Source organism: Mustela nivalis (genome assembly GCF_964662115.1).
Source record: "Mustela nivalis genome assembly, chromosome: 3".
Classification (NCBI taxonomy): Eukaryota; Metazoa; Chordata; class Mammalia; order Carnivora; family Mustelidae; genus Mustela; species Mustela nivalis.
Window position 1 is genome coordinate 44,881,727 of NC_139022.1, and position 20,737 is coordinate 44,902,463.

A 20,737-nucleotide genomic window follows, 5' to 3' on the forward strand; every position below is an offset into this window, starting at 1 on the left:
AATCATATTACTGACATTGCCCGGAAGTGTTGGGTCCCAGCTCCCCAGGTGTACTTCGGAGGACCCAGCAGTGTGACTGGAAAGAGACACAAAGCCTTCAAATACTCCTCCATATCTCCTTGTCTTCATGAGCATCTACTGAGTAGCACACACGTGTGGGAGAGATCCAGACACTCACAAGGACAATATAAACTGGAAGTATCATGACGTCACAGGCTCCAGGACTTCTGACCCAAAGTGTCACAAAGACGTAGATGTTCTCCCCAGGAGTTGCTGAGGAGATGGGTGCTATGGGTTTGCTGGAAGCCCCTCACTGAAGCCATAGTCTTCTCAAGAGGCAAATGTGGGTCTTTCAAATATGACATCTTTCACCTAGCTTTTTCAGATAGTGAATGCCTTTACCATAAAAAGGAATCAGTGAGGAGCTCTGAAATGTTAGGATCACGATAATTACTACAGCTATAATTTTTTTAAATTTATTTTTTATTTATTTTTAACATAATAGTATTCATTGTTTTTGCACCACACCCAGTGCTCCATGCAATCCATGCCCTCTCTAATACCCACCACCTGGTTCCCCCAACCTCCCACTCCTCACCCCGCCACTTCAAACCCCTCAGATTGTTCTTCAGAGTCCATAGTCTCTCATGGTGCACCTCCCCTTCCAATTTCCCCCCAACTTCCTTCTCCTCTCTAACTCCCCATGTCCTCCATGCTATTTGTTATGCTCCACAAATAACTTAAATAGCCGAATATTCTTTTTTTTTAGGCTTTGACAACCCCTACAAACTAGTTTCACCAAGGACAATGACTTTGGAAGCTAAAGGTTATTTATAACCTATCCCATGCCAACAAAAGCGAACTAATGATGGCTTGTGAGCGTAGACCTACGCTGTGCCTTTCTTCCAGGCTTTTCCTCTGTCCCTCTTGCCTCTTTTTTTATTTCTCCTTTCCACAGTTTTGCACCAACCTTCTTGATAAACTTTAACTGCACTGGCTCGATGTATTTGTGACCCAAATTTCTAATTCTTAATCTTTTCTCGGGAGATATTTCAGGGAACGGTGTAAAACAATTGCTTGTTTCTCCTATAAAGCATGTTAATAGTGTCTTCTAGCTCTGTGTTTATACAAGCTTTCCTCTCATCCATTACAACCAATCAATAGCTTATCAGATTTAGCATGCTTGTAGCATGAGCTTTCCTGTTTCCACTAAATACTAAAATATGTCCTCTGGAATGATGTCACTGGCTCTGTGCAGCTCATCAAATTGCTGGAAACTAGAAAAGCCCTTACTATTCAGATAGAGAGGTATAGATGGATGGATGGATGGGTAGGTAGGTGGGTAGGTAGGGTTAGGAAAATAAGGAAAATTAAAAGAACAAAACGTATAAAATTAAATACTCTTTCAAGTGCTCCTTTCATTTTGTGTAACTTCCTGACCTTCTAAGTTTCCCGAAATCTGAGAATGTAAGAAAAAATTGGAGAGCAAAGATGTAGAGCAAAGATGAAATGAGAGCATTGGACCTTCATGACTTCTGTATATAATAAAAGCAGTTTCTGGGCAAAATTAGGACTATTATCAAACACAGATGCCCATGCACAGATGGGATACACACACACACACACACACACACGCACACACACATATATATCTCGCAGGGTGATTTTTATACACCCTGACTTTTCCAGTACTTGATTAAAAGACTAGACATTTCCCCCTGAGATTGGTTCCTCTGCGTAATGTGCTGTAATTGCCACAGAGCGCTCAGTACAGCAGCAATGAACACTATTCTATAATAAATTTGGGTCACTGCAGAGTTCATCACATAGTCCTTGGCAACGGGAGATAAAGCGCTGGTTAGTTCATCTCTAGCTTTTAGCTGTGGTGTCACAGGTTGTCCTGCTTAATGATATTAATAGGGGTAAGTGTACGCAAACTGTCCGTTTCCTAGGTCTTTCTCTTTCCATTGTCTACCTAATATGTCATCTCTAGAAAACATTTCTCATAACAGTAATGCAGATCACAGTGCAGAAGTGTGAGCTGCCCAGAAAAAGACCATGTCTCTTTCTTGAGCTCATTCTTTTTTATTAGCCTCTGTTTCTTCAAATCAGTATTTTAAAAATCTTTTAGTGCATGGAAGTTGTCTCGTCTGTTTCACTGCTGGAAAAACAAACAGAGCTTGGTGTAGGGTTTTCTAAAGTGCTGACTGCAAGAGAAGTGGTCAGATGAGCTTAGTGAGAGCTTTTCTTTAGAGGAATTTTTTTTTTTCCCTTGCTTCATTACCCTTACACTTCAGAGTTTCTTATTTACAGATTGCTGATCACAGGAATTAATTCGTGCCACCTCTAAACACATTTCACAAGGCTGCCAGTAAGATTTAACCCTCTGCACCACATTCCAGTCATCTGCTTCTAGATTTTTCTATGTCTACACACACATCTCCCTCTCTTTCTTCCTCTCCCCCGACACCAGGCACTGAAACTTTGAACATCCATTAATTCTCAAATTCCCTTTTGCAAAACGTTCACAAAGCATTATTGTAATAGAATACCTGGGGTGTGGTGTGTGTGGGGGTGGGGTGTCCAATACAAGGAGTTAAAGAAATCAATAGAACAGAAATCAGAACTCGAACAATTAGAGAAACCTTGCAGCCACCTTTCAACTCCAACACACATATTGAAATCAGTGAGCCCCATGCAGTAGCCTTCAGACTGAGGGCTGAGACATTCATTTTGCTTTTAAAGACCTTTGCTTTAAAACACTTTCTGAAGCCTTTAATAAGTGAGTTAGGACTGTGTAAATCTTGTTAAAGCAAGTGAACATGAAGTGCACAGCCGAAAAGGCGGCCTGTTAATGCTCGGAGGGAAATAAGAGTCCTTATTCGGTTCTTACATCAGCATCAGTAGTGGATCCAGAATGTGAACTTTACCTCACTTCCTGCTGCCGAAAATTCTCCACCTTTTAAAGGGAGAAGAGACTCCCCCATAAACAGACACTCATGCTTCCTGTTTCTTTCTTTATTTTCATGGGAACTTTTTACAAGATTTCCTTCATCCTATCTAAATGTGGAGTATGATCTTCTCCACCTGTGACCCATTACAGAGAAAAAGCTCACAGCTTCGACTTGTCATGTATCACTAAATCCCTCAAGATGAAGGGGGAGGGGGCGCCTGGGTTGCTCAGTGTATTAAGCCGCTGCCCTCGGCTCAGGTCATGATCTCAGGGTCCTGGGATCGAGTCCCGCATCGGGCTCTCTGCTCGGCAGGGAGCCTGCTTCCTCCTCTCTCTGCCTGCCTCTCTGCCTACTTGTGATCTCTCTCTCTGTCAAATAAAATAAAATCTTTAAAAAAAAAAAAAAAAAGATGAAGGGGGAGGCTCAAAAGGGCAGAAGACCACTCCTAAGCGCTTTGCCATCAAGAGTAAGCAAAAAAAAAAAAAAAAAAAAAAAAAAGCTTCAAGGGTGTGGATACCCCAAGAAGCCAAGGACCAAATGTCTGAGACAAAAGGAATTTTTTGATGGTAGCAGAGAACCCAGTTCTCAAAGTCGTATGTGCCACCGGATCTTCCCAAAGAAAAGATTCATTTGGTCGCAATTCCAGTTGGCAGAAAATATTCTGGGAAAAAGCCCATGTAACTAATCATTTTCTACAGGCATACAACCCCAATTTTTAAGAATGAACCAGAGATTTGGCAGACAAGAAACTTCTTATTTACAGCTGACCCTGAGCAGCTCATTGAACCTCTCGGGACCTCACTTTCTTCCTCGGGATTATGGGACAAGGTCTATGCTTGGATTGGTTGCTGAGAAAACTGGGCGAGCCAATGTCACCACAGCACTTGGCATGGTGTCCCCACTTCCCAAATTTCATGCCCCCACCATCCCCACTCGGAGACGTAAAAACCATGCCTTGCTATACAGAGAAAATGCATTTTATTAATTGGCAATGGACTTGGGATTTTGTCAAAGTATAGTCTGCTTTCAAACCACTGTAGACTTTTGGAGTGCTTACTGCAGCAAGCCTCACTGTGTAGCTGTTTCCTTTCTTCCCTCCGTTCCTCCATTCCTCCCATCCTTCCTTTTCACCAAAATGGATGGTGGAGTCATTTATTTCCTTGCGGGAGCACTGTGGATGTCTTTGTAAGTCTGATAGCATTATCTGACAAATAATCAATGTTTGGCTGTAACCCGAGGGCCTCCCAAGCTAGAGGACATTACTCAGCACGGTATCATGGGGAAGGAGGCAAAGCCAGCTCAATTGTTTCCTACATGGAAATGATCATGGGATTTTTGCCGGGGACTCTCCATCATAACACCTCCTACAGGCTTGGGTTTGGAGCTCAGAATTATTTTGATTATTCATCATCATGTCGCCCTTTGTATCTAGACAGCTATTCTTTCGCAAACTTACGACAGCGTAAGCCCAGCTGAATGTTTACTGACGCCTATTGAAGTGACAGAAAAGCTGTATGTCTTTATGCTCTTCACTTTGCTGAGAGGTTAAAGTGACCTTTTAACAGACCCACAATAAAATTGGAGCCTGAAAAGAGTGCAGGGCCCAGGTATAAAACACTCTCCAACCTAGCTGACATAAATACTAATAGGATGGAATAATTTGAGTGGACACAGGAAAAATAAATCAAATTCACTCACACTTAAATATATAAAACTATTGTAGAGACACAGACCATGACTAAAACTGTGATTTATTTCTGACAAAGCCCAGTAAAATTGAAATACCTAAAACCATATCCCAAACCACCTTTAGCAAGCACCCATGTTCAGAAATCTTTTTCTTGCGTCCACAATATGTTCTTTCTCCGTTATCTGCTAATGGAGAGGCATAAAGCATACAGGCTGAAAACAAGACTCCCTAGGTTCTCCTTTTGAACTGTTTGAAGAGTGAGCACATAATTTACATAAAAGGTCTTGTGTCATAAATCAGTGATCTTCTCTTAACTACCTGACTTTATAGAATATGCTGCAAATAGAGATCTGGAGTTAGGCAGAAAAGTCTTTAAATTTGAATGTGAAAGGGGCATATGCAAACACTGCATGATGAGTTGTTGTAGTACCTTGTGTGTATAAGCTGACAATTGTGAGAATCTGGGGTGCTTCGTGACTATAGCCACTTTTGTTATTATTTTAAGGGATCTACAAAATCAGAGCCATTATTGAAGAGCGAAGTGAAAAATACAATAGAACACCCCTTCTGAGCTGCGAGAGTTAGGGAACAGCAGAAGAGCGGGAAGAGAAACATTCAGGGCAGTATTGAGGTCACTGGAAACCCTTGAGAAATCGGTCATTACTAAGAATAACCACATCAGGAACGATGGTCCCACTTACAAGGGTAGCCTAGACAATAGGCTTCAGAATTTAAGACCTTGACCTAAGACACAGAGGTCTGTGAAGGGAGCTGCTCTTGGAATATTAACCATATAAATTAGGTTCTGAATTCCTACTGTCTTGTTGCTGCCAACCAGACAGCAGCAATGGGGGCCCGGAGCACCTGGGTGCAAACTTCTATCTGAAGACTTTCTCCATGGCAACCGTCTCCACAATTCAAACCAGAGATGGTCCATGAGATGGCCAGGGTACAGCAACTGATCTCAGCATTTTAAGGATGTTTAAAACATTTTTGCCTTGAAAACTCTTCCATGGTTTGAACCTAAAAGAGCATTCTGAAGAAAAGGGCAAGAGTGAAACAGACTGTGCAGCAAATTCTAGGTCACGTGAGAGGCTTCTTGAAAGGTCTTAAATTCTAACACAGAGTGTCCGAAAAAACTATGAAAAGGGAAAACTTAAATTTTCCATTTCCATTTTGAAAATGATGAAGATGAAATCGACAAAAGAAGTGGTGTAATATCCCTTAATTTGGGGAGCAAAATCCAAAAAGGTGATTATTTAACAAAGATGATGGAATTGGAGACACTCATCTCCCAAAGCTCATCTACCGTGATTCCTTTCGACTGAAAGCATTTATGAAGCATCTACAACAAATGCTTATCCAGCTTCTTCTTTTTTTTTTTTTTAAGATTTTATTTATTTTTTTTGACAGACAGAGATCACAAGCAGGCAGAGAGGCAGGCAGAGAGAGAGGAGGAAGCAGGCTCCCCACTGAGCAGAGAGCCCAATGTGGGGCTCGATCCCACGACTCCGGAACCTGAGCCGAAGGCAGAGGCTTTAACCCTCTGAGCCACCCAGGCGCCCGCTTATCCAGCTTCTTACATTACAACTGAAGCAAATCTACCGAGCATGGCTTTTGTGAGAATCCGTTCCAGCACCAATCGATGGCTGCACGTTTCTCCCTCCTGGCTTTGCATTTGAGGCTCACGTTTGAATTCATGTTTGGTCTTCTTGTCCACAGGACCTTCATACGTACTCTATGAGCTCTCGGAGGCAGGCACAGAGGTCTTCCCCTGTGCACCTCAGTTCGGCCCTTCTGAGAAGATGCCGATCCATGTGAAGTGCTCCCAGAGGCTCCCGAAATAAACTGAGCACGGGCCACACGGCCCACACTTTAATTGACCATTCTCAATATACCTGTCAAACTGAGTAAAAATCCATGCCACGGTCCCAAGTGTGAAAGAGCATGCAACAAAGAGACAGCAGATAATATTTCACTATAGCAATATCTCCCTTAAGGGTCATCATAGTTCATGTCTATTCGCTGGTATGTCTTTCTTCCAAATGCAGAACAAAGTAAGGTCGGGAGTGCTCTCACAGTGATTCCTGCACTGCTTGACTAGTTGGAAGAACAGATAGAGTATCAACCCAAATAGCATTACCTGGGCAACTTTGTGAAAGCACAAAAGCCCAAACACTGTCTCTGGAGATCTGGACTCAGGAGGTTTAAGGACCACGCAGGGATACCTGATTTTTCCCCCCTATTCTCTAACAACACTGAGGCACAGCCAGGGCTGAGGAACACAGGCTGAGAATTCTTAAATCCCATTAGAACTCATCGTCCCTGGTCCCACGCTGCGTGTGGGCGGGCAGCAGAGCCACATAGGCGACACAGCTTTGATGGAGGGCAGTGAAGAAGCAAAGTGAAACACACAAAACATGCAATTTGACCCCAAAGCAGCTGGGGTCCCCTTGGGACTCAGCAGCCGAGTTCCCTGGGTTTTCAGAGGGGTAAAAGGAAGTCAAAGCTGCCGTGGATGGAGTTAAAAGAGGCATGGAAATGAAAGGGCCTAGAGGCAGGAAGAGCCTCCTGCCAATTAATTCTGAACGCTCAGCCACTGTGTGTAGTGCCTGTTTTGCTTAGAGAATGCGAAAACGATAGTGGAGTGAGCTTAACGGGTGTGATATGGCGGTTCCAGATCAGCTCCGAGGAAATAAGGATTCTGGTAAGAACCTTGAACCGGGTCTTCTGGAAGAAGGCCAGGGACTGCTCCTTGGCAGCCACTATGCTATTTGGGTGGTACCTGCAGGGAGGGGCCACGCCTGTTCTGCATTACATAACACGTACGCTCAGAGACCGTGACCCCATCTTGCAGACAGAACTGAGGTCTAGGCGCATTTGTTCAACAGCATGTGTTGACCTCACGGCATTGTCGACCCAACGGGCCGCTGATGTGGGGTCCCCGGCGGCTGTCACCTGGGGGGACAACATCCCCATTAAGGCACAGCAGGCACGGTTTACAGTCAACAGGAGTTTCAGGGCCCATGAAAAGGCTTTAGTGTCTTTTAAAGTCCGAAAACAAAAATTCAAAGACGATGTTAATATCTTCGTCTTTCCACCAGCACAGTTGTAAAAATATATATATTTTTAACACTTTTAGAGGAGAAAGGGCTCATAAAGGCACAAGTACCGAGGACCTGCGAAGGTCACATGGCAGACCTGGTTTTCCCTGATGGAGGCGCGCTACAAAATTCGCAGGGTCCTACTTCAAAATGAAGAATGGCAAGGGCCTCTTGTGGATTTCAAGGTGGTGACAACGGCCCTTATTGGCTGGCAGAGGGCACCATTGTAGGGTTAGGGAGCTTGTGTTTCATGAGTTAAGACCCATGTCTTCATCTCTGTTTTACCCTGTCTTTCCATGTTTCCAAACCCCTTCCTTGATGCAACTCCTTCAACCAGAGGTAGCAAGGACCCAGGCCCAGAGTGCTGAAAAAGATTCCAGCTGCCCTGAGCAGTGGGCTGAGAAAGTACCCTCTCTCTGCATGACCATCATTACTTCAATAGCGACTTTCACGTTCTGGCCTGTCATTGGGCAGAAGATCTTCTTTCCCTGTTCACCCACAAATATCAGGTTTAGAGACCTCGAAAAATAAGCACTTAAGTCACCACACCTTATCTTAAACATGTCACTATCACCAGCTAAGGCCTCCCCCTTACTACTGCTTTGAAACATACGATGGTTGCTAGAGGAACCTCCGCTGTGAAGCCTACCTCAACACAAAGTCGGAGTTATTTATTTATGATGCTACATGAATCATCTGCACTTTCCCTGATAAGCCCTGGGTTGTGTGTCTTTCATTTCAGCTGACATTTTGCTGCCATTTACCAGGCTAAGTAACTACTGTGCAATCACTCCAAGCTGATGCATGGTCATTGTTTTGCACAAAATGGATTTTTAAGTCAGCTGAAAGGCTTTGTGAAGAATATAATTTGACAAAGTAAATTTTTGCCCATATAACAGAAATCAGCCAGGGCTGCACCAAATGTATTTTTTAAGATAGCTAAAAGGATTTCTGCACGGAGTTTGACAAAGTATTTTACTTTTGTGCACAAAGCAAAAATTGATTAGTTTTGAACAAAAAGGATTTCTCAAGGCGCTGAAAGGCTTTTTCTCTGGAATTAAATATATTCTTCTGCTTGCGGGATAAGATATTTGAAAGTAGTGTCTTTGAGAAGACAAATAGTTGTCAGTGACTTTTTTTTTTTTTTTTTCTTTCAGGAACAAGTTAAAAGAATCTACTTAAATGACATTTTCAACCACGTGAACCTGGTTTGGCTCCAGATGTCTTACTACTCTCAGAATGATGACCCATTTTTCCAGTGTATGAGGCTTATTGCATGATTCATTCGCTTGTTTAATCTTGCTCTTAAATTGATACAATCACTGAGTAGACATCTCACAGAACACTTCCCCCTTCAGTTTAACTACAGAAGACAAGAAATCCGAACAAAGTGGAAGGCATGAGTTTTAACTGAAATTGTTTAGCTTCGGGGAAATTTTGCTGACGACTGTCCCACTATCCACAGTGCTTCTTTTTGAGGAGAGGAGGGGATATGGAAACATGCAGCTTCTATAAAAACGGATTCAATTTATTCCAAAACCACTGGTCTGCTGTCATGGAAAATTTCAAAGTTGGGAGATAGGTACTGTGACCTGCTTATCCAATGCGCTGTGAGAGTTTTCTGCATGTGTGTGTGTGCGTGTGTGTGTGCGTGCTTGTCTGTCTGTGTGTGTGTGTTAATGTAGATGTGGCCAAAGCAAAAGTAGGTAGTATGGCTATGAAACCAAAAAATTTTTAGTAGTGACTGTTTCTTACTACAAAGCCTGTATTTTGGAGTAAACAAAGAAATAATAATTTGGAGGGCTATAGCTTGAATCTTTTTGTGTGATTTTATAATTCACTGCCACAAATTTGGAATGTTTTGGGGCACCTGGGTGGCTCAGTCAATTAAGTGTCTGCCTTCGGCTCAGGTCATGATCTCAGGGTCCTGGGATCGAGCCCCGCATCGAGCTCCCAACTCAGGGAGGAGTCTGCTTCTCCTTCTGTGCTCTCCCTCCCTCTCTCAAATAAATAAGTAAAGTCTTTTTCTAAAGAAATTGCAATGTCTTTTTCGGGCTCAATTTGTGGTTTCTGCCTAAGATCATGATGGCACCGAGTCAAATCATCTCTGTTCTTCATTCTTTGCTTATGCCATTCAATTATATTCCAGAGCCAAAACTAGATTTTCTTTATTAAGAATAAATTTCTGGGTGCCTGGGTGGCTCATTGGTTTAAGCCTCTGCCTTCAGCTCAGGTCATGGTCTCAGGGTCCTGGGATCGAGCCCCACATTGGGCTCTCTGCTCAGTGGGGAGCCTGCTTCCCTTCCTCTCTCTCTCTGCCTGCTTCTCTGCCTACTTGTGATCGCTCTATCTCTCTCTCAAATAAATAAATAAAATCTTAAAATAAAGAAAGAATAGATTGCTAAAGCTTTAGAAATTATGTCTCTTATTATATATTTTATATCTACAAATTAAGGACAGCTTCTTTTTAAGAGTGTCATTATTTAACAAGGCTGGATCCATATTTATGAAACAAGTTTTTGATTTGTTTATACTGACACAGAAGACTATAATATGTAATCTCATTTTTTACCTCTTTTCCTGTACAAAATCCAGGTCATTTAAGGTAAGTAGAATCCTTTTATCTATGATATATTCCTTATCATGTTCTTTTAAAGTTACAATATTCAATGAAAGGAACTGGTAATCAGTGAGTCAACTTCCTTCCGTTGTATTATTCACCAAAACGGAGGACACACATACACACATAGGCTGTCACACGTATTAGGATTATAAGACTACAGCTTGACAATTTCTTTATGGACCGAATATTCTCTGCTTACTATCAAAACAAAACAAGTACTGCAAACCTATAGGATATTGATGACTCACCTATCTTTACAAAACACAACATGGCACGTCACCTCATGTCTGGACTAATATTACAGTGGGCCTTACCCCTGTTGAGGCACAAACAAGTCTAGGAGACCAGGATCCGCATCCACAGCTAAGCTTCCTAAGCCCATTCACTGTAGACATCAAATCCAGGGTGGCCAGAGATGAGTGACTGATCCTGGAGGGGAAATATCCTGGCACATGGTTCCTAGGTGTGTGATGGTTTGTGAACCTGGGGACCACCACAGAATGACTGACACAATGCAGGCATGACCAGGCTTCTGGAACTCTCTGAGAAGTGTTAGGGCAAGCGTCTTGATCTAACGCCAAGCCGTTAGATTCAAATGAGTATCTGATGCTATACTAGTTTTGAGAGAGCGGATAATACTAGCCCTTCAAATGGAAAAGGCAGAAAAAGATCACCATATATCTTTAGATGTTTCAGAAACAAGAGCGGAACAGTGACGTGAAAGCCAGGTGGGTTCCTGGGAACCAATAAGGAGTCGAACGCTGATAGAAACAGAAGAGAAATGTTAACTGTCCATAAGGGACTAGTTCATGATGACAAATCATAGCATTTGCTTTGGAAATGGGAGAGTATAAAGCATCTGAGTTGCCAAGGAATAAATAGTCATGGAAATGCTAGATCATAACCATTGCTCACTTAGAAGTGGCAGCTAATGCTAAGACAAGCACAGCGCAGACACAGGACTTCCTCCACTCACATCCACAACTATAAACTCCTTGAGAACGTGCAGCTACTTTGAAAGGCGCTTTTAGCCAGGTATTTTCTTGGTAAGTCGGCCGAGTGATTTTTTTCACTGATGGTACATTCCAGTCTGAGCGCACATTGCTGCCTTTCCTAAAACTGACCTTAATGCATATTTGCTCAGATTTCTATGTGAGCCTTGATATATCCTTACAAACCCAGGGCAAAGGAGAAAGAAATCCCAAGGATGACAGGTAATGAATTTTCTGCCAAGTCATCAAAATAGGGGCTAGAATCTGATTGAACTTGATTTGGGGGAAAAAATAAATAGTTGGATAGTTTGGGCACTGAGCTCTGCTAATTCATATCTATTATGCCTGTGTCATTATGTGCCAAGCAGTAGGTAGGTCCCATGAGGAAAAACACTGAGACTTTGAGAAGTTAAGTAACTTGGCAGATCCAGGTTTCAACTTCAGTTCTGGTGAAAGCCAAAGGCTATGCTCTAATGTCTACACTGTAGCATGGCAATCCCAGGGCTGGCACCCATGAGCCCTGTAACCTTAGATGGGTTATTTATTCCTTCTACACATCTGTTTCCTCACCTAGGAGATGATAACTGTAGTCCCTACTACATGGGATTTTTATTTTGAGAATTAAATGAGGAAGTGCATGTAAAATATTTAGCCGGCAGCCCAGCACACTGGAGTGATACTACATCTTATTTGCCCAAGTGTGGTTTCATGCCAGCCAGGGGTTCCTTACCTAGATCCATGCATGACCTTCAGGGTGGCAGACAAACCCCTGAGGTTGAAATGGTTAAGGGGTGTAGATACACAAACAGGCATGTTTATAGTACAGGGTCAGATCAAAGAGCTGGGCCATGAGGGATGGGGGCTGACTAAGAGACCCATCCCCATGAGCAAAATGTGTGCCAAGACGTCACCAAGAAGAGAAGCCATATACCCTTCAAGGAGCCCAGGACAGTTAAAGAGATCCTTAGATCACTTTAAAACTCTTGTTAATGCCGAGAAAAACCTTCAGAGAGCAACCAGTTGTCAATTTCCCCCAGTGAAAATCTACTTCACTTAAAGTCTACTTGAGTTAAAAATGAAAGAAAAAATCAGCTTCAGAATTGCTACTTCATGTTTCCTGGTTATGATATGGAGGCTCAATTGGTAAGATTCCAGATGCCCGTTAAGCTCCATGTGCTTCCCAAATGGCCATTTTACAGAACTCCCATTTTGAAAGGGGAAAAATGTTCTGGGAAAGGACCAAGTTGGGAATGAAAATCCTCCCATGCTTTGTCAGAGTTCTGTGAATACTAAATAACATTGATGTACCTTATTGGCAGCTCTAGGACACTGGTTTGTATTAGGAAGTTGCAAAAGAATCACCTACTTTATTTTCCCTCCCCATGGTGTTTTTAAAATCTGGAAATGGCACAAAAAACTCTGGATTTGTATCTTGCCTTGAAGTACTTGAACGTCCACCAATATGGCAACGGTAGACCCTTGCGGTAACTGGCATGACCTTATGGTTACACATGCCCTCTAATATATACCTCGGTCCCCACTATGCTCTTATGGCTAACACCAGCTCACTTCTCATTGACGCTGCCTGCCTTTGAGTCTGTGGACCCTGATAGGGAAACAGAAAAGGATGACAAAAGCAGCTATGCTCTTTGAATATTGGGATTTGGTTCATCTATTGGCCTAATACTGCCTCATATGCTGTCCTGTCATAACCAGCAGTTTAGGTGGTGTTCTGTGGAGGTGATTTAGTGTCCAAAGCTTGCAAGATTGACAGCCCAGGAAATAAGGAGTGCTATCTGTGCAGCAGTAGCAAGACAGGGTAGGGAAGTATTGACAAATGAATTGGTTTTTCCTAGAGTCCCCCACATGTTTACCTAACAGCAATGTGGATGATCATTAGCTAAAACATTTCAGCACTGACAGTGGAAGATAAATCTTGGACTTAGTTTTTATGTGCTTCCTTCCATAAAACTGGACTCTGATGGCACTGAAAAGTGAATGAGCCTTTTCTTCCCAGCCCATTTATTTACTGAGCTCCCTTCGGTAGGAGGTACTGGGGAGAAAGGAGGAATAGAAAGATAAGTAAGACGTGTCTTCTGCCCTTGTAGAACTTTCAGATTAGTGGGGGAAACTGACATGAAGACAACTGAATATAATTTGGGGCACACTAACCTGGAGTCCTATGACGGGGGAGAGAAGACAGGCTGGATGCTGGAGTCTGGACGCAGGAAGTGGGGGATGGGGCAAATTTAGGAGAACACTCCAGAAAAGTAGTTCAAAGAGTCTGAATTAGACTAGAATGAGGAATTATGAAGAGGCAAAAGGCTTCATCCATTTAATAACAGGCACTCAGAAGCTCACTGTTCAAAAGAAAGGTCAGTTCACTCCCATTCCCACAGGGAAACTCTGGTCAGATTTGAATGGTGGGGGAAAAAATGTGAATGGTGGCAGAGAAATTGTGACTCATTAGACCCCTTTAGACCTGATCAAACCCCCAGATTCTACCCTTGCTCTCTCATTCACCAAAGACCCCACCAGTCTCCAATGTCCAACACCGATCCATGTCTCTTGTCATCCACATTTAAAATAACCAGATTTGGGGCACCTGGGTGGCTCAGTTGGTTAAGCATCTGCCCTCAGCTCAGGTCATGATCCCAGGGTCCTGGGATTGAGCCCTGAGTCAGGCTCCCTGGCCAGCAGGGAGTCTGCTTCTTCCTCTCCCTCTGTGTGCTCTCTCATATTCTCTCTCTCACTCTGAAATAAATGAATAAATAAATATTTAAAGAAAAAACAAAGTAAAAAAAAAACATATTTATTTTTAAATATGATTTTTTAAATCATTTTTTTAAGTCTTTTGTCAGGGCCCAGAATGAATCATCATATTTTGGCCTGAAATGTCATTCTCTATGAGGCTTCCTAGGTAAGCACATCCCCTCCACCCAATTTTCCACTCCTCTTCTGTATTCTAAGAGCAGTTCTGCTATACCCGTTTTCTAGCATTTACTATATTGTGTTCCAGTTACTTACTTACACGTTTCTTATACCAGCCCATGTTCGAAGTGTCTGGAACACTGGAGGGTAGCAGATTGAATGATGACTTCCCTTATCCCCATAAAAGATCTGTCCACCCAGAACATTTGAAGGTGATCTTATTTGGAAAAAGGGACTTAGAAGATATAATTAAGGTAAGGATCTCCAGATGACACCATCTTGCGTTATTTGAGTGGCTCCTAAATCAAATGGCATGTCCTTTCAAGAGACAAAGGAAGAGAAGACATAAAGGGAAGACCATGTAAAGACAGAAGCAGAGACTGGAGTGCTAACAGCTATGATGCTGGAAGAGGCAAAGAGAAACCCTCCCCTACAGCCTTGGGAAAGAGCATGGCTCTGCCAGCATTCTCATTTCTCAACTCTGGCCTCCAGGGCTGTGAGAGAATAAATTTCTGTTGTCATAAAACACCCAGTTTGTGGCAATTTTGTTCTGGCAGCCCTAGGAAACTAACAGAAGGTGGTATTCAATGCACACTCTCTTAAATAGTTAATCATTTGATTAATAGCTGATTTAGGGCTAGGATGATCCCCAGTCCAGTGACTACAAGCCAAGAAAGGAAGAAGTCAGCTCCTGAAAAGTAAGGTGGCAAAATCTAATGTCTTTTTTGCTTTTTGAGAGAGTAAGGGAGAACATGTGTGCAAGTGGGGGAAGGGGCAAACGGAGAGCAAGAGAATATTAAGCAGGATCCATGTTGGGCATGGAGCCTGATGCAGGGGTTGATCTCTTGACCCTGAGATCACAACCCAAACTGAAATGAAGAGTCGGATGCTTAACCCAGTGAGCCACCTAGGCACCCTGGAAAAATCTAACCTCTTAACCACAAAATCATTGGCTGTCCCTGCAGTTCTTAAATACTGACGTATTTCTACCTTCCTCCCTCACCTTACAGAGGTATAGAAGTGGAAAATGGAGTACAATGAAGAGAAGATTCCTCAACTGGCTCTGCCAGGTCTTCAGGTCACTGTGCAATGGCTGGTGCCCCAAAGTTCATACCCAAATTAGCAGCTACCTCCAGTCCCCATGGGGGCCAGGGAAAGCTCTCTCCACTTGCTAATACCTATGAAAAGCCACACTTGTAGAAATCATATCCACAAATGTTGCAGTACCTCTTTGTTCTCTGGTAAGAACCTCCTTCTTGTACCCCTGACTTTGATATGAGTCTACTATTGGACTTAACATTTGGGTTTCACACACATTTTCCAGAAACACATCACTTAGGAAACTCTGGAACTGTGTGTATAACATTAAGTTAAAGGGGGAAAAATGAGTTAGAATAGTGTATTCATTTCAGTACTACTTTTAAAAAGTTTAAAACCCAGATTAGATAGACCTAAGTTAGGAATGGAGGATAAAGGAACCGAATTTCTAACTATAAATATTTCCAGGTAGTGAGAATGCTGGTTAGATATTTTTTTAACTGTTCTGGTTTTGTGTGTTTTAACTGACCACATTTTTTTCTATCAGATAAAAAAAAATGCTTGAAAATTAGTAAACATGTAATAAATACACTAAATCAAGGATTAAGCATCTTGAAGATTCAGAAGCACAGGTAAGCACTGTTCCAAGAGATTAACATTTGCATGCAGGCTGCCCAGATTTGAATACACAGACTTACTGCAGAGTCTCATCCAGCATCAAGCCTGTGAGGGAAGGGACAGAAAATGCAAGACGGTGGTTAAAACTCAACTTATGCAAAGCAGATCTGAGCTGGAGTTTCAGGGCCATGTGACCTTGGGCAAATTCCCAAACCTTTCAAATTAAGATAGATAAGATACAAAAATCACTTAGCATAACATCTAATATGTCATAAGCTTCAAGGAAGTATCAATAATCTGCCAATTATCATAACATAGGTTATCAATAGTTTAGACTGTCATAAAAATTAATTTCCAGTTCCTTCATAGAATTAATAGTTCATTTCATACAATGTTAAGCAGGACAAAAATTGAGAAGGTGAATAATTTGGAATTGAATATTCTCCTATTATTTCAGGGTAATTTGTGTGGCAACAGACTTATATTCTTACTCAGTACATGAGAATAGATATTTTCCAGCTGACTACATATTTATATAATATTATATTTAATTAATTTTCTTATTTATGAGGAGATTCTCTGGTTAGGTGTCTTAAACTATTTGGTAAGAATTCGATTTTTTTCAGATGTAATGTCCACAGCACTGTTTAGCAAGGAAGAACTTCTAAGGCTTTTTAATGTCATCTATTATCTAATTTTACAGAAGAAGACACAAGGCCTGAATGTCCCCACAGCTGCCCAGCTAGATACTAGTATGGAAGTCAGGACTTTCATTTCCTCGACCAGGCAATACCCTTCCATGGGGACATTCCAGTTCATCTCTGGCACAGAGTGAAACACTACAACCATTTTGCTTCTATAATACTGAAAGGGGTGGGGAGCTGTCAAAGCAGCTTCTGGGGGACAATTCATGCTCAGACAAGGATATTAAGTGAAGTCAAGCAAGACTCTGATGATTAATTGGTGAGCGAGTGAAATGGTGATTCCACAAAAGGATTAGGTAAGTTTTTCTGATGCTTGGCTTACTACCACTTGAGAGGATTATGTGAGATTAATTACAAAAAGTGTCATGATACCACTTGTTTTATTTTCATAGTGTTGAAAGATACATCTCCCTTAATCACTCATGATGTCTCTATTTTCTTTCACCTATTCAGAACATGCTTCCCTGTGGGATTTGAAAGAGCTGTGGAATATGAAATACTCTGCAGCAATGGTGGGGAGTTGGTGACAGCATGACGATACCTTTACCCACCCTCTCTCTTTGCATCAAAATTATTCTTCACAGGATTGAATACCAAACCATGGGGTGAGGGGAAGTGAAAGAAATAGAACTTCGTCAAAGACATCATAGGTTTCTAACCCCAAAGGTAACTAAAAGGATGGTGGGAAGACTTTTTCCTGTTGCCTCAGTACCAGGTTGCAGAGACCAGAGCTGAGGTCAGGAGAGCTTTAAGAACCCCACGTTTTGAAGAGAGGATGCCCAAAATGCAACAGGCCAATTCTTCTGAGGCTTACAAAGAAGGCAGTGAAACTACCATGAGTCCTAACAGCTACTACCCAACCCCTCACCTCACCCTTCCTCTTCCTCAAAACTGAGGTATGAGATGGCAAGAAATTCACTGGAGTCTTCAGAGAGAGGGATTGGCAGCTATATCCTAATTCCCTCTTTCCTCCCTAAGTGAACTGTTTGTATGTCAGGGAGAGGGGTGGACGGTTGGGGGGAAGAGGATAGCCTCCAAGAAACTCAGAGAGACCAGGGATGCCAGGGAGATAGGGGAACTAGCATCTTATTCTTAGGTGGATCCTTGAAGAAGGGCAAGAATTTGCAGACTGACCCATTTCCTGAGCAACAAATGGTAAGGTTCATGGATATATGTGACACATATCTATGGCACTGGGGGGTGGAGAGGAAGGAAGACCTCCAAAGACATATACACACTTGCTTCTCACTTGAAAATTTCTCAAAGGCAGAGAGTTTGCCAGAGATCTCTGAGCAAAGCTTGAATAGAGACCACACTACTGTGTGTCTAAGAAGAAACTGAGAGAAGATACCACCATTCTAGGGTCATGAGTCGTGATTCCCATTAAGTCATGGACCACATGCAGAGTACCATGTTCATTGTGATAGGCCACTTCCACTACTCTAGTCAGCCAAGACACTGAGGGGGAGACTCCAAGAGTTATGAAGACGACAGTGAGGAGAGGAAGAAGTGGCATTCTACTCTTGATTGACATCTACTTAGTCAGTGTACTTATTGATACAGCCCTGGGTCTGTGTGACCACAAAAGATAACTCCTGGAAAGAAAGGACAGAGAATGGCAAAGAACTGTCCTATACATCTGCCTTTTGCTAAAATGGGCAACAATTCATGTGTTTTCTGGAGATGAACTAGACTCTGCCAAAGGGGGCTCATATTTTGTCTTCTGGCCAGTATCCCATAAAAGATGTGCCCACGGAGCAAGGCTCCACACCAGCAGTAGTCTACAGGGTGGAGCTAGAGACTAAGGAAGATGTTGCTTAAAACTGAATCTCCAAGGTCAAGAAATAAGGCAATGGAGAGGCACTATAAGGCCCTCCATGGAGTTCATACATACGTCCCATGAGAAAGCCCGCTCTTGGAAGCCTAACATGGAGAAACGCAGACACGGCAGACAGACAGCTGTACCATCAGCCCCTGAGTACGGGGACAATGGCCCCCTTTCTCTTTCCCCTTTCTCTACTCTCTGCCCCAACCCACAGAAGGGGCTATGCCTTGAAGTGGCAGGAAGGTATCTCCAAGGGAGGTCACCCATCTTCCCTACCCCATCCCACCCCATCAAGCTCTCAGGGTCCCAGCCTATGCCTCAAAGGGGAAGAGAGAAGAGATTCAAGTAAAGTTTCAGGCTGGTCCAGACTTCCTGTTAAGTGATGGAATATGACCTAGAGATGTGACAAAGTAGTTGAAAACAACAAATGAAGAAAATTGTTTCCTATTATAGGGCTCACCAAGAGTTAGCCTTTTCAATGGGACTCATTTATTAAATATAAACTTTACTTTTTAGAGCAATTGTGGATTCACTGCAAAATTGGATGGAAAGGGCAGAGTTCCCATATACCCTCTGTTTCATATGCAGAACTCCCCACCGTGAGCGTCCCACACCAAGCTATGTTTGCTACCACCTGAGAGCCAACATTGACACATCATTATCACCCAGAGCTCATAGTTTACGTTAGGGTTCTCTCTTGTTACCGTTTGCTCTATGGGTTTTAACAAATGTATAATGACACGTGCAGACTATCAGCATCTCCTACAGAATAGTTTTCACTGTCCTAAAAATACCCAGGAATCCTCCTAGAACATATCTTTTCCATACAGATCTTCTCTGGAACAGAAATGGGCTCAATCAAGATTTTCATACCCTAACCTCTTCACAATAGTGAATAATAACCCTCTTTAAGGATATTCTTGGCATTTTATAGTTGATGAATAAGTGGTGCTTTGGTATTATTTTTATGACTGTTTATTCCTTTGTTGTTGTTGTTGTTTTTGTATGATTCCTGTACCTAGGATATTCTAATTTGCATGAATGGAGTCTACCAGTACCCATTAAAATGAAACCAGTATCTTTCTACTGAGGCGTTTACTTATAACTCTGATGTGATCTTTCCTGGGAAGAAGGTGATATTATTGTCATTTTACAAATGAAGCAAAGAGAATTAACATGCCCTGAGTATTAAAGGCTCTGCGTTCAGCCAGCAGGAAAACTAAAATAAGAGTCTCTTGCTTAAGGCAAGTACTTCATACCTATGAAACAAAAGGACATTTTTCCTAAGAATGCTGATCAGGAGCCTATTTTCTTTTATTTTAAGTGGAAAAGAATTATAATCCATCATAGTTTAATACAAAGTCCCCTAGTGATTTCCTAAAAGGTAACTAAAATACAGCAAATTGCCTACATACGTAAGTAACAAATTACCCTGTTAGGCTATAACATGATTAAAATATTGCTTCCTGGTTACTAAACAATGACTTCTATTAACCAAGAGTTGCCAGTTATTCAGCACACTCTCTAAATGCCTGACACCACAGGGCATGTCCTCACGACTGAATTCGGAATTTAAGAGGCCATTCCAGCATTTAGTTTAAAAAGTTGTATTAAGTTTTAGGCTCACAAATATGATTTTTTAAAATAAGCGTGGGCCAAAACATAGTTTGTTAAAAAACACATAAGTTATGTGAAGTTTGGGTATTAAAAACAACAAGATGTAGGGAAGCCTGGGTGGCTCAGTGGGTTAAAGCCTCTGCCTTCGGCTTAGGTCATGGTCCCAGGGTCTTGGGATCGGGCCCTACATGGAGCTCTCTGTTCAGCAGGGAGCCTTCTTCCTCTCTCTCTGCCTGCCTCTCTGCCTACTTGTGATCTCTGTTTGTCAAATAAATAAATGAAATTTTTAAAAACAACAACAACAACAACAACAACAAAAAAAAAAAAAAAAAACAAGATGTGGTGACAGGAAATAAGCCAGAAGACATTCTGCAAGGGACTCCTGAATGTCCTTTGAAAGCTGAATCTGAAAGAGCAGCTGGAAAGGGCCAGTCTCAACAGTGAACTATCAGGAAAGACATTTAGAAAAGTCACATCTATGTTGGATTTCTAAATAAAATGGAATTCCAAGGGACCATATCACTCTCTGGGCCCAGGACTTTCAGCAGCACCTGCACCAACTATGGTAAAGTGCATTTATTTGGAAGGCCTTGAAAGCAAGTTAAATTATCAGTTTCCCTACCTCCAGGGAATATTAGCCA

General features: G+C 42.2%; 1 long non-coding RNA gene across 1 annotated transcript; it reads left to right on the plus strand.

Annotated features, from left to right (window-relative positions):
- Positions 1–7,270: 7,270 nt before the first annotated feature.
- Positions 7,271–9,784, plus strand: LOC309861861. Its single transcript, XR_014310251.1, has 2 exons — positions 7,271–7,351; positions 8,906–9,784. It is a non-coding gene; the product is annotated as an uncharacterized lncRNA (long non-coding RNA).
- The last annotated feature ends 10,953 nt before the right edge of the window (positions 9,785–20,737 follow it).